At 48.8% G+C, this 13705-nt stretch overlaps 1 protein-coding gene across 2 annotated transcripts in view; it reads left to right on the plus strand.

Moving 5' to 3' along the window:
• Nucleotides 1-13705, plus strand: part of axdnd1 (axonemal dynein light chain domain containing 1) — a 486782-nt gene that overhangs the window by 465117 nt on the left and 7960 nt on the right. The gene's annotated exons all lie outside the window — the stretch shown is intronic.

Genomic DNA, 13705 nt, shown 5'->3' on the forward strand with positions numbered 1-13705 from the left:
CATCCACATATATCCTTAAAGGTGCGCACGTGTCTGTGTGCTGGGGGCTCTGGGGTGAACTACCTATCTTTCTGGGGGGTGTTTTCGCAAGAAAGGGGCCGGCGTTGTGGTGCGGTGAGATGATTTCACATTCATGGGGGGTGCCTGGGTACTGAAGGTTGTCGGCTAGGAAAGTGTGGGTCTTGGTCCTTTTTACAGTGATGTCCCGTCCCTGCAAAAGAAGGGTCCATCTTGCTGCTCTAATTTGGCTGACTGTACCGTCCTTAAGTTGTCCGTCCAGTAAAAGTTGGGTGGGGGGGGGTGTTCTGTGAGGATTGTGATGGGGTTTAGTCCGGTTATGTAGGAAAAATACTGAACCGCCCAGAAAACTGCAGCAGGTGCCTTTCACAGGCCGAAAATCCCTGCTCCACAGGATCTAAAAGTCTGGATGCATAAGCCACGGGTCTAAACTGTTCGAGCCGTTCCTGGGGGAGCACGGCCAAAAGGGTGCGGTCTGCGCTAGCTATCTCGATCGCATAGGGGGGAAAGCGGGTCTGGAACCTGTAGTGCGGGCTGCAATGAGGGCTCTTTTCAAAGCATCCACAGCATCCGTATGCTGCGGAAGCCATTCCCAGGGGGCTCCTTTCTTTAGGAGTTCCGAGAGGGGTGCTGCCTTGCTGGCGAAGCCGTCAATATGGTTTCGGCAGTAGCCAACCAATCTTAAAAATGACCGGAGGGCTGAAACATTCTGGGGAAGGGGCAATTTGGCAATCATGTCAATTCTTTTGTGCTCGATCTCGCGTTTACCGTGCGTGATAATCGTACCCAAATATATCACCTTGTTTTCCAAAATCTGGGCCTTTTTTGGGTTTACTTTGCAACCAATCTGCTGTTGGAGTTCCAGGAGTTCAGACAGAAGCTTGATGTGCTCTGCCTTGGTGTCTGTCTGCAGTAATAGATCGTCCACATACTGGACCAGACATTCGGGGCGACAGAATTTCGATAATCCATTTGCCAGCTGTCGGTGGAAAATGGAGGGGGAGTTGTGGAATCCTTGTGGAAGGCATGTCCACGTGTACTGCTGCCTTTTAAAAGTGAAGGCAAATTTGTATTGGCACGCTTTTGCCAATGGAATGGACCAGAATCCGTTACTGATGTCCAAAACCGTAAAATATCGTGAGCTGAGTCCCTATTTGAGCATGGTCTCGGGACTTGTGGCTACCGCGGGGGCTGCTGTGGGGGTGACTTTGTTGAGTTCCCGGTAATCGATGGTCAGTCACCATGATCCATCGGGCTTTTGCACTGGCCAAATCGGGGCATTATTAGTGGAGGCTACTGATCTGAGTACGCCCTGCTCTAATAAGCTGTCGATCACTTTTTGAGATTTCTCCCTCTGCCTCTTGGGGAAATCCGTATTGCTTTTGGTAATCATAGAACTTACAGTGCAGAAGGAGGCCATTCGGCCCATCGAGTCTGCACTGGTTCTTGGAAAGAGCACCCTACCCAAGGTCAACACCTCCACCCTATCCCCATAACCCAGTAACCCCACCCAACACTAAAGGCAATTTTGGACACTAAGGGCAATTTATCATGGCCAATCCACCTAACCTGCACATCTTTGGACTGTGGGAGGAACCGGAGCACCCGGAGGAAACCCACGCAGGCACAGGGAGAATGTGCAGACTCCGCACAGACAGTGACCCAAGCCGGAATCGAACCTGGGACCCTGGAGCTGTGAAGCAATTGTGTTATCCACAATGCTACCGTGCTGCTAGGGTCTAGGGTCAGGTCCTGTGATTTGAACGGAACCAGTCATCCGGCCACAGTCGTGTTTCTGGGTCGCGAATGCTGTCCTGTGCTTCTGCAGAACTGCCTAACCTGCTTATCTGTGCTAATCGTGGTCGGGTCAAACCAGAATTCGCCGACTGCGCTAATCTTGTTTGCATATTCACCAATTGTGAGCGTTGCGGGGGCTCTTGCGGATTTTGCCATTCTCCAAACACATTGGTTTACCGGATCAAATGAAAGGTGGTGGGAGTTCAGAAAGTCAATTCCCAAAATGTGTTCTGCTATGTGGGGTAGATCGACTAAAACTATGGGGTCCTTTGTCATTATATTGCCAATCTGAATGGGTACAGGGGCTGTGATGTGTCCCTGCTGTGAGTGGCCTGTGAAGCCGCTGAGGGTGATTGTGGCTGTAGTGGGCCACGTGTCTTTCTGAAACATGGTGGAGGAATTTATTGTGGTGCGGGACCCTCCTGTGTCCCAGAGAAATGCGATGGGCTGTCCCCGTATCTTTGCTGCAACTACTGGGCGGCCGGACCTACCCCAAAGGGTGTCGCAGACCCAACTGGGGGAGCCCGAACACCATCAGTCCGTTCCGTTCAGGTCCGTCTGGTCTGAACGGGTGCTCACACAATGTATGGGCTCCGTCCTATTTTTATTCAGAGTGCCTGCCTGCTGGGCTCTCTGTGGCTTTCGTGGGGCATTGCATTCTCGTGCAAAGTGTCCTAACTGTCCACAGTTGTAACACTCCTGTGGCTTTTGTGGGGGGCTGTTCCTGCCTTCGTTCACCCATGCGGGGTTCTGGTGTGTTTTCACCGCTTGGATGTCTGCTTCTGCCTGCTGTTCCTCAGCAGGTTTGTTTTGGACAGATTGCACCCAGGTGTGGGACAATCTCTTTAAAACCCATTTCTCATTATGCGCTTCTTCTGAGGGGTCATAGTTGGTACAGGCTTTTTGTCCTGCCTCTGTGACATGGGAGATAAGGGTGCGGGTCCATTTGGACATACCTTCTTGGGACAAATGGGTGCGTTCTAAATTGCCGAAAACGACTGTGAAATGGATCCACAGGCATCCAGCAAAAGCTGTGGGGTGTTCTGTCTTTTTCTGCCTGCACTTATTCAGGCCTTCTATGGGGTCACCTCTGTTGTAGCCGATCGCGTCTAGGATCGCTGTGTGCATTTCTGCAAGGGTGCCTCCTCCTACATTCTGTGGGTCTAGAAGGGCTGCTACGACTGAAGGGTCTAAGCTCAAAACTGTGAGCTTCACTTGCTCACGCTCGTCCAGGCCGTACATGGTCGCTTGCTGCTTTACTCTGGCAAAGAAATGGTGGGGGTTTGAGGTGGGGCGGAACGGTGTGATTTTCTCGCACGCGTCCCGTAATTGGGTCACGGTTAAGGGGGTCGTGTACAGGAATTCCATGTCTCCTTCCGATGTGACTGTGCGGTGGGTGGTTACTGGGTTCATTGGTGCCTGAACTATCTGCTCTGTGGGGGGTTGGGGCGCTTTACTCCTCTGGGGCTTTCCTTGTGCACATGTTCCCTGAACATATCTATGCGCGGTCTCATTTAATTCTTCCCAATCAGGGCCGTCTTCTGCATCTAACTGGGATCCAAAGGTGCTCTGGAATCCATTCTGAACTGAAAGCAAAGACTGCAGTTCTGCAATCTGCTTCCGCCACTTTGCGTGATCTAATGAGCTTTGTCTCTGCTCCATGGTGGAAGCATTGAGTGCTCGTAATGCTGCTTTCAGCTACACTGCCTTTGCAATGCCTCTACCTGTTTCTCTGTTTCCTCTCTTACCAGGATTGCATGTTGCGTGTCCTGATAGGCCTTTTCGTACTGTGTCTGGAAGCTGCTTAGGTGCGCCAGACAAGACTGGTGTGCCCACTTGGCATCATCCACCTCTCCGTCCTTTGCTGCTAACATCCTTCTCAACTCTATGTTCTCTGTCTCAACCTCACTTACATCGACCTTGCTCATTTGACGTATTCCTTCTATCTCTTTATGGAGCGTCCGAACGACCTCCTCTGTGCCTCGCAATTGTGCCAGACAGAACACGATTGCCATCGGCTTGCGAGCTTTTCCCAAGCTTTTCTTATGAATCTCTGACAGGTTCTCCCACCAAATATGTCCTATACTCCCGGGTCCTGTTTCCTTATTCTCACAGAATTCACTCCAAAGGGGCCATCCTTTCCCTTTGAGATACTTCCTGATTTCCTCTTCCCAAACGGGACACTGTCCTTCTCTGCTGCTGGTCGCTGCGACCACAAATTCTTCAGGGTTCATGAGGCGTTGCATTGCCTGCATTGCCATCTTTCCTCTCTAAATACTCTCTTAAAATTTGGAACGAGGGGTACTAAGGCGGTACTGTAATTACGGGTACGGCTTTCTCTATTTTCCGGAATACAAACTCCCGACAGTTTTTTTGCAACAAAAATCTATCATTTTACCTTATAGCCCTGTTAGTTACGCATGCATTAACACACTTCCGAATTACGAGGATTGATCAGAACTGCTTGAACACTTGTGGTTTTTCTGTTCCCAATTGGATTTCTAATTCAGATTTTTGGGTTCTCCCGGAGTGGTTAAGCCACTTCTAATTCGGGTCCCGTCAGGATGTCGCCAGTAATATGTTGCTAACTTTTGGTTGGCTCTTAATTCGTAATTTGCTCTGTTTGTTTAACCTATGCTCTAGAGTAGCCAGGTATCTTTATGATACCGCCACGAGGTTCAAGTTCAAGTACTGATCAATAACTCAACACACCAATTAGTAAGATTCAAATCAAAACACATTTATTATATACAGTAAGTCACTACTTATGCATATAACTCTACTTTCTAGACTATTTCTATCACTAAAAGGCCTATACTTAGCTTCGGAATTGGCCCACCAGGTCAGGAGAACAAATGGCCTTTTGTTCGGGTCCTGAGTCTGCAGGATTCAAAAGCTGGTATGGACTTGTAGCTAGGAACGCCTATCTCGTAGCGAGCGTTGACTGGAGACTTACTTGGTTGGTGCGGCAGCTGGGCAGTTCATTCTCAGGGGTTGATTCGCGTTGTCGAGTGACCCTGCCAAGAAGGACGATTTGAACTTGGGGACTCTACTTTATAGTCCCCAGGGGCTTCCCGCCCTTCGGGGCGGACCCCGTATCTGGTTCCAAGTGATTGGACTACGTTTCGATCACTTGGATCGATTTCTCCAATACTGGAGTTGTTCCCTGATTGCTGGGCGGTCCCTGAGTGCCCATTGGCCTTCCTTTGTCTTGGCTCCTGCTGATGCCGAGGAGTCTGGCTTGGCCTTCTTCACCTTAAATGTTTCCATTGTACCCGGGGATCGCTCATTAGTATGCAGATGGCTGTGGGATTCAGTGCTGTCTGGGCTTCTGCAAGTTCTAATACACAGGATTTCTGCACTTGCTAGTTTTTGCCTGTGTTGGCTGAACTTCCCTGTAGTCTTTGCGGACCTCCATTTTAAGTCGGGAAGTGGCCAACCCAGGTGGCTACAGTAGGATCTCACAACAGAATCTGCTGGAGAGAGCTGCTTAGGGCAGAGCTCCAGGGCATCTGGTTAACCACCTACAAAGAAGAAACTTAACTTGGGAACAAAGCAGTATAAAGATGATTTCTTGAGGTGTGGTTTTGTCAATTGTGCAAATGCAAATAAGGCTGCACAGCCTATGTGTGTTATATGTAGGGTAGTACTGGAAAATGAAAGAAGTTTCAGATTTTGAAAGAGAAGTGGTGGCTGAAAAATTACTTTTGCGGTTGAGACCCCAGAGACAGTTATTAACTTTATGCTGAGTTCAAATTAAAAGACTACACTGTTGTACCTCACCTGTGATACCACATTAAAAGCACGCCAAAAGCCCATGAGGCTGACAGCATTCTGGAGTAGCATCTCCCAGGAGAGTTTCCAGTGCTGAGTAAGATAAGCATTTTGTTGCTATTGCCCTTCACGACGACCTACATATGCGAGGTTGGAGTTTCCACTTTTCTAAAGATGAAGACAAGGAAGCTGGCTGAAGTCTGCACCTGACATGTGCATTGCCCTCTCCTCCTTTGAACCTGATTCAAGTGTGAGTGTGAGGACCAAGCAGGGTTCCCATTAAAGGTGAATTAATGTGCTGTGGGTTCCGAAGGTCGACTGGTTGGCAAAAGGGGTCCCGGGAAAAAGTTGAAAAACGCTGCTCTAACCCATTTCCTCAAATACTAAAATCATTAAGATCAAATGTTTAAAATACTCCCCAACATAATATCAAAACAGAAAGGAAGCTTCCCTCTAATACAGGTACTGCCCTATGGATATGGTTAATCAATTAAATCAACGTATGGATTTTGTTTAAAAATAAGCGGCTGGATTCTCCGGTCCCCCAGCTGCATGTTTCTTGGCGGCACGCCATTAGCTGGTGGCGGGATTCGATCTTCCTGCCACTTGTCAATGGGATGTGCCATTGAAGCCACACACGCCGTCAGGAAACCCATGGGCAGGGGTGCACTGCCAATTGGAAAAGAGAATCCCAACGGTCGGAGAATTCCGGCCAAGGTGTTATCGTAAGCTACTTTCCAGCCATTTCTTCTGAAATAAAGCTGCTGAGTCTGGAATCTTAGGCAAATTAAAGCATTAAGTGTAGTTTCTCACAAGCAACAGCTGTCATTCTGTAAAGTATCCTGATTGCCTTGACTGCCCATTTTCTCACGACCAAATTTTAAATTGAACTATTAAAGTGTGACAAATAAAATCCATCAGTGTGAAGCCAGACTAACAACAAACCCCAAACTTAGTAATATTATCAAAATCTTACGCTTTGACTTTTTATCAACATGTATTTGATTTTCCATAGCTTCTCCTATCTTCCCTAAGTTGAGAGGGTCATTGCATTATGGTCAAGGCTCTTTCGTCTAAATGTAATTATTTATTTGAAAGTACATAAAATATGGTTTGCTTCCACAGATATGAACGTGGACTTGGGAAAGGAAGACAAACGGTTATAATGGACGTGCTTCAGTGGAAATAAATCAAAGTCTGCTTTTGGGCATGTTTGACGGGGTGTTTCTCGACAGCTGTAGCGCCGAGATTCACCCCACCATTCACCGGCACTTTGCTGTTTTTTTGGGGCTCGGAGTTCTCTCTGCCGAGGCCACACTTTAGTGGATTTCCTGCATTGGTGAGCTGAGCTCGCCAGCAGGACCAGCTCTTCACAGATCGGGTCCCCATTTTTGACCAGCAGCCCGATCTCTAGACCCCCCCTTTCAGGCCTCCTCCGATTTCTGGAACCCCCCTCTAATGGGCAAGGTAACCCCCTAGGCCAGATCCCTGGCAATGCCATCCTGGCACCTGGGGGAGTGCGAGTGTATTACTCTGCCTTGTACCTTATCAGTGAGGGGCATCCTGTGTCTCCATCTCGGAGTCAGAGTCTGCTGCCTCCGTCATGTCAGCGTCTCGATCTCCATTTGGTTCTGCAACGACCTGCGCAGGCTTCGAGTGAGGCACCAGTGCAAGATTGTGAGAACTACCTTCCCTTGTCTCTGGTCTCTGTGGCTGTAGAAATGAGCTCCGGGGGCGGGGAATCTTTTGAGGGGATAGTCTTCTGGACCGAACGTGGTCTACATGTTTGCGCTGGAGACGACCCTGGGCTTGCACCTGATAAGATATAGGGCCCGTTTGGCGAAAGATTACACCAGGAACCCACTGGGCACCACCAGCAAAATTCCGAACGAACACTGGGTCACCGGGCGCAAACTGCCGAATCGGCCGATGCCGAGAAAATCCCTGTCCCTGCCGTTCTTGTGTGCGGCGTACTTTTGTGCCAATGTCCGGGAAAACCATACTAAGGCGGGTGCGAAGTCTCCGGCCCATTAGGAGTTCTGCGGGAGCTACCTCAGTCACCGCATGGGGGGTGGTCCTATACGTAAACAAAAAGCGAGCCAGTCTCGTGTCCATTGATCCGGAAGACTGCTTCTTTAGGCCTCTTTTGAATGTTTGCACTGCACGCTCTGCCAACCCATTTGAAGCCGGGTGGTAAGGGGCAGTGCGGATATGGCGTATGCCGTTCATCTTCGTGAACCTCGCAAACTCCTCACTCGTGAATGGAGTGCCGTTATCCGTGACCAGCACCTCGGGGAGGCCATGCGTACTAAACAACAAATGCATCTTTTCAATTGTTGCGCAGGACGTTGTCCCCTGCATCTTTTGCACGTCTAGCCATTTAGACTGGGCGTCAATTAATAGAAGGAACATGGATCCTTGAAAAGGGCCTGCGAAATCTGCATGCAAGCGTGCCCAAGGCCACCCTGGCCATTCCCAGTGATGTAGGGGCGCGGCCGGCGGAAGCTTCTGATACTCTTGGCAAATGGAGCAGTTTTGGGCCACCTTCTCAATGTCGGTGTTGAGGCCTGGCCACCAGACATAACTCCGGGCCAACATTTTCATTTTGGTCACACCTGGATGCCCATTGTGCAAGTCTGTTAGTATCAGCTCCTGGCCTTTTTCCGGGACAATCACACGCGTCCCCCACAAGAGGATGCCGTCTTCCACACTGAATTCTGACAGCTTGGAGGAAAATGCCGCAACTCGCCTCTATGCTGCCCACCATACAGGACTATGTGCCGAACCTTTGACAGGACTGGCTCCGTCTGGGTCCACTCATGGATCTGTGATGCCGTGACAGGCAAGGTGTCCATAAAATTTAGGGTTGCAACCACCTCACCGGTCGTGGGGATCGACATGGGGCCGGTCGATAAAGGCAATCGGCTCAGTGCGTCGGCATTTGCTATCTGCGTTCCTGGTTTGTGCTCCAGAGAATACTCGTATGCAGCAAGCAACAAAGCCCAGCGCTGGATCCGTGCGGAAGCAATGGGCGGTATTGGCTTATCCTCTCTGAAAAGTCCCAGCAGAGGCTTATGATCAGTCACGATAGTGAAATGGCGGCCATACACGTACTGGTGAAAGCGTTTCACCGCAAAAACCACTGCCAGGCCCTCCTTCTCGATCTGCGCATACTTTTTCTCCGGTGTGTGGGAGGCGAAAGCTATCGGTCGCTCGGCCCTGTTCTCCATCTTGTGGGACAGGACGGCCCCAATACCATACGGGGATGCATCACATGTGACGGGCAAAGGCTTTCTAGGATCATAGTCGGTTAGTAACCCAGACGACGACAATTGTTGCTTTACCCGCCGGAAAACGGTTTCTTGCGGCTGACCCCAAACCCAGGTGTGATTTTTCTTTAGCAGAAGGTGCAAAGGGGCCAGCGTAGTTGCCAGATTGGGGAGGAACTTCCCGTAATAGTTTACGAGACCGAGAAAAGAACAAAGATGCGAAGTGTCAGTCGGGGCGGGGGCATGTTGAATTGCACGCACCTTCTCTGCGACGGGGTGCAAACCTTCACGGTCCACCCGATAACCTAGGTAGACTACTTCCTTTGCCTGCAATACGCACTTTGTGCGACGTAAACGGAAAGGCGTCTAAGGACAGCCTCCAGATTTTCCAAATGTTCCTGCTCCGACATCCCTGTAATCAAAACGTCATCTAAGTAGACAGCAACACGTGGTAAACCTCTCAAAATGCACTCCATAACACGTTGAAAAATTGAGCAGGCAGAGGATACTCCAAAGGGCAACCATGTATATTCATACAGGCCCCGGTGTGTATTAATCGTTACATATGGTCGGGAGGCAGGGTCCAGCTCCAACTGCAGGTAGGCGTGACTCATATCTAATTTTGTGAACGAGAGTTATTGTACAGGCCCCTTTTATTTTCCCCAAACCAGGCTGGAATACATCTGGGTAGCGTCCTAGCACCTCAGTCAACCCTTCAGAAACTGTTTGGAGGATATGCTGCCATTGCAACCGCAAATGGCGCAACCAGTCCCAACCCAACAGGCTGGGCCCCTGGCCGCACACCACGATAAGTGGGAAACGCCCCTCCTGGCGTCCATAAACAACAGGGGTCATTGTAGTTCCTGCAATGTCCAGTGGTTCCCCCGTGTAGGTAGCCAACCTGGCCTGTGAGTCGGTTAATGTAAGGGTCTGTATACCCTGCTTGATGCAGTCGAATGTCCTCTGGGCGATCACGGAGACCGCTGCGCCAGTGTCCAACTCCATCTCAAGCGGGTGGCCATTGACCCATACTATCACCTTAATGGGGGCCACACGGGGAGCTGCCACACAATGCAACTGCAGGCAGTCGTCCTCCGTCTCCACGTCCTCAGGAGTAGTCGCCGCAGGTTCATCCACATGGAAGGTACGGCCCCTGGGCTGGTCCCAGTTACGGCCCCTGGGCTGGTCCCAGTTTCGGTCGGAACGACGGCTCGCCCCAGGACCGCCGTCCGTGACGGGGTCGACGCCTACAAGTCTGACACGGACATGGCTCCTCATCCATTGGCTCTGGAGAAGACTCCCTTCGGGATGAATGTCCGACGGCCACTGGCGTCAGTCCGGACGTTGCCTCGCCCAAGGTACCGCAGGAGTGCGGGGGGACGTTTTCGGATGGAAGGGGTTGCACCCCAAGACATTCACTTCCATTCCCTGTAGCTCCTGTACTCCTCGCTCTGCGCTCTCTCGGGACAATACTATTTGAATGGCCTGTTGAAAAGTCAATGTTGGCTCAGCTAACAACTTTCTCTGGGTGGCCGCATTGTTAATACCGCAAACCAAACGGTCGCGTAACATTTCTGACAAGGTCTCACCATAGTCACAGTACTCTGCAATCCTGCATAGTCTGGATAGAAAATCATCAAGGGATTCTCCAGGGGTCCTCTCAGCGGTATTAAACCGATAACGCTGGACTATCGTGGACGGGGTTGGGTTAAAATGTTGCCCCACTATATTCACAAGTTCATCAAACGTTTTGTGTCCGGCGCAGCTGGGTACGTAAGGCTCCTAATCACCCCAAACGTATGCAGGCCGCAGGCGGTGAACAATATGACCACCTGGCGCTCGTTTTCGGTGATATTGTTTGCCCGGAAATATTAACGCATCCGTTGTGTGTACTAATTCCAGCTTTCCAGCGCAGCATCAACAACATCCAAATGTCCGTACAGAGGCATGGTATAATAGAAAACAACTTCCAACCTGTATCCAACAAAAAATCCAGGGAGGTGGCTTCAGCAGTATAGACAGCTATTCACTTTAACCTTTGTCACCAGTTTTGTGAGGGCAATGAAGAATCCAGCACGGGTTTTAAGGATACAAAGTAATAACATTTATTTACAATAACATATATATATATATAACAGCAGCAGCAACTTCCCTTGCTGCACTCTCCTTCCTGCTGGTTCCTAAACTGGCCAGCTTTATTTATACTAGGAGTTTACTAATGGTTTCTTCCCCCCCCCCCCCCCCCCCCCCTCACTGGGGAAGCTCATACTCCCACAGGATTGTGGGATTGTCATTATTCCCCAGCCAATGGTAAGTAGGCAGGTTATAACAAGCACTAAATGGGATCTAGCCAAGGTCTTGCAGGCCCGGCTGCTGACTCCTAGGCACGGGGTGAAAGCAGCATCCGGGTATTTAAATGAGCCTAAATATGCTGATCTGGATCACAATCAGTAGGGAGAGATCCAGGTGGCGCCAAGCGGAGCGAGTCGGGTTCTCATGGGATTCACCTGTTGTGTTGGCTGAATTGTGCCCAGCACCCAATGTATCACGAATAACCACACTATGAATGTTATTGAAAATTGGGCCAAAACATATCTGATGCTAAGAAACGATAAGGCAATCTTATTGATGTGTTCATATTTTTCCAAATCAGGAGTCTAAGCATTTGCTCAGAGGGCAGCCCAAAATATTACTTCAGAATGTTGGACTTATGGGACAGAATTTAATACGCCTCCCCAGGTGTGGCTCAGAGTTGAGGATGGACTAGGTGTGCTGTGTGGAATCGGGAGGGAAAGCAGAAACCCTACCTGAACATTTTAATATCAATTTTCTATTCAAATGCACTCAAAAAATCATTTTGTATCAAATGATCTCATTTGGAATGAATTTTGCATGTAGTCAGCAGCATTTTGCCATCTTTGGCATCAAATATGATCAAATAACAAAAGGTACTCAAAGGCATTGCGTGGGCTCTAAGCTATTAAATACGCTCATGAAATGCAAGCTAGTTACTTAAATAATATCTGAATTTATTCAGTCTTTTAATTTAGTCCAAAAGTCTTTCCACTATACATGCGCGTACAGTGATGTAGGGCATGAATCAACAACCCTGCTCTGCCCGGCTCAGATCCGAGCGCAATGGGTGAATCATGCGAGTGCCCCACTTTGGGCTAGGCACTGGGCCAATCGTGAGTCACCCGGCGCGATCTGGATCTCACCCTCGCTGTGCGAGATCCAGATCTCCATATTTAAATGAGATTGATGACGCCTGGAACACAATGGCTGCACCTGTGAGACCTCGCCATGCCGCAGTTTAATGCTGGTCCACAAATTTCGACCAGGCGTAACGGCACCTTGGATGCTCATGCAGGCCATTGGAGACCATTCTCAGATTCTAGAGTAGATATATTCAAGGAACTTTATAAACACACGTGGAATAAAGAAGCTAAAGGTTACCCTGATAGTGTGTTCAAGAAGGGTGGGAGGAGGCTTGTGTGGAACATAAACACCAACATGGATGGAATGGGCCAAAAGGCCTGTTTCTGATTTTTAAAACTCCATGTAAAGCTTCCAGTAAGGAATACAAACATGATACCAAGTTTCACATCCTCAGGCCATCGCAGCCAAGGAATTAACGTGCGCCTCCCCCTCACACTCTCTGCGCCCCCCCCCCCCCACCCTGCCCCATCTCCCCATCTCTCTCTCCAATCACTCACTGTCTGGGCCCTGCAACTTACCTTTCTGCTCTTTAATCACAGACTAGTGATCCTGCATGGCTAGTGATTCTCCTTATCAGCAGCTAATCCATGGAGGAACCACCTCTAATTGCATGATCAGCTTTACAAAATGTTCAAATATAAGTCATTGGAATGTCCAATTTGGCGGGCTGCATAAAGTTGGACAAAGTTGCTTTAAATCCAGCAGTACTACATATACCACTGTTCTTGATCCTATCTATACTGACCCCCCCCCCACCCCCGTTCGCCTCCTGGTCCCTAGGTTAATGGAGAGCACGATGGAGCACGAGAGAGAGAGGGGGTGATCATGGTGGGGAGAAAATTGCTTTGGGGTGGTTGTGAAAAAGAAAGCTGGTATAATCTGGGGTGGGGAGTGAGGCAGAGTTGCGCTACACTGGTTATAGATATTAAAGGAATGTAAAACTGGCTTATCAAAACATATGTTTAAACAGAATTTTCTTTTTCTAAAGCGAGCTCAGTTTTAGGATGATTGGATCAAAATTCAGAAATGTGGTAAATAAACATGTTTCAAAGTGTTCTTATAAGCCTTTCTCCCTTCTGAGCATGTGTACACTTTTGGGCAGAGCTTCAGTTTGCTAGAGAATTTTCTGTAAGCAAGACCTGTGTGATAGTTACTCCTGTTTTTGTAGTTCTTACTGTTGCTTTGTTAATTTATTATATAAAGAAGATTGTTCTTTAAGCAATGCGTTCGACTATCTTTATTGTGGGTTCATGTTACTACAAAGCTCAGTGATCATTTTTGGTGTCCGAATGCTTAATGTAAGTGATGTTGTTTATCATAGATGTCTGAGCTCTGCAGTTTGGGGTAATTGATGACAATAATGTCAGTTAAGCTCTTTACAATGTTATTGATAGATAATGAGGAAGGAGCAGTGCTCCGAAAGCTAGTGACATCGAAACAAACCTGTTGGACTTTAACCTGGTGTTGTAAGACTTCGTATTGATAGATAAGTAATTGCTTTTGAGCACAATTGATGGAAAATGATGGCTAAAGTGCTGATGTCAACTGAATGCAAATGAGATCAAAATGTTTGGATAGGGAAGGCAATGTACCTGACATTGTCTGATAAGACAGGGATGGGGAAGATT

The sequence above is a fragment of the Scyliorhinus torazame genome, chromosome 7 (genome assembly GCF_047496885.1).
Source record: "Scyliorhinus torazame isolate Kashiwa2021f chromosome 7, sScyTor2.1, whole genome shotgun sequence".
Classification (NCBI taxonomy): domain Eukaryota; kingdom Metazoa; phylum Chordata; class Chondrichthyes; order Carcharhiniformes; family Scyliorhinidae; genus Scyliorhinus; species Scyliorhinus torazame.